Consider the following 725-nt stretch of genomic DNA (forward strand, 5'->3'; position numbering starts at 1 on the left):
CACTGGTTCTCGTCCGACATTGACGTTAAGCAGCTTTGAGCGCAGGCAGAACTTGGGAGGGAGGCCATTTAGGAACACTGAGTGCCGTTGGCTTTTTCAGTTTTGTTATCTCTTTTTAATTCCACCAGATATGAAAAAAGTAAACAAATTTTATTTTTGTTATTGTTTTAAAAAGATGCAGAAAGTTTAATTTTCCACTTAATTTCAAATTTTAATTTTTAACTAGTCCTCTCGGCAACGGCCATATCACGATGATGACACCGGTTCTCGTCCGATCATTGAAGTTAAGCAGCTTCGAGCGCAGGCAGCACTTGGGAGGGAGACCATTTAGGAAAAATGCGTGTCGTTGGCTTTTTCAATATTGTTTTTTCTTTTAAATTCCACCTGATATGAAATAAACAAACATGTTTTCTTTTTGTTATTGTTTTAAAACATGCAGGAAGTTTAATTTGTCTATATAATTTTAATTTCAAATTCGAATAATAAACTAGTGCTCTCGGTAAGTGCCATATCACGCTGAAAACACCGGTTCCAGTCCGATCATTGAAGTTAAGAAGCTTCGAGCTTAGGCAGAACTTGGGAGGGAGACCATTTAGGAACACTGGGTGCCGTTGGCTTTTTCACTTTTGTTATCTCTTTTAAATTTCAACAGATATGAAAAAAGCAAACATATTTTATTTTTGTTATTGTTTTAAAAAGATGCAGGAAGTTTAATTTGTCCAATT

General features: G+C 35.7%; 1 pseudogene; it reads left to right on the forward strand.

Moving 5' to 3' along the window:
- Positions 1-233: 233 nt before the first annotated feature.
- On the forward strand, positions 234-352 carry LOC149703768 (5S ribosomal RNA; annotated as a pseudogene).
- The last annotated feature ends 373 nt before the right edge of the window (positions 353-725 follow it).

This window comes from Phalangium opilio, unplaced genomic scaffold, assembly GCF_054372755.1.
Source record: "Phalangium opilio isolate 3A_F unplaced genomic scaffold, DU_Popi_V2 ptg000017l_1, whole genome shotgun sequence".
NCBI lineage: Eukaryota > Metazoa > Arthropoda > Arachnida > Opiliones > Phalangiidae > Phalangium > Phalangium opilio.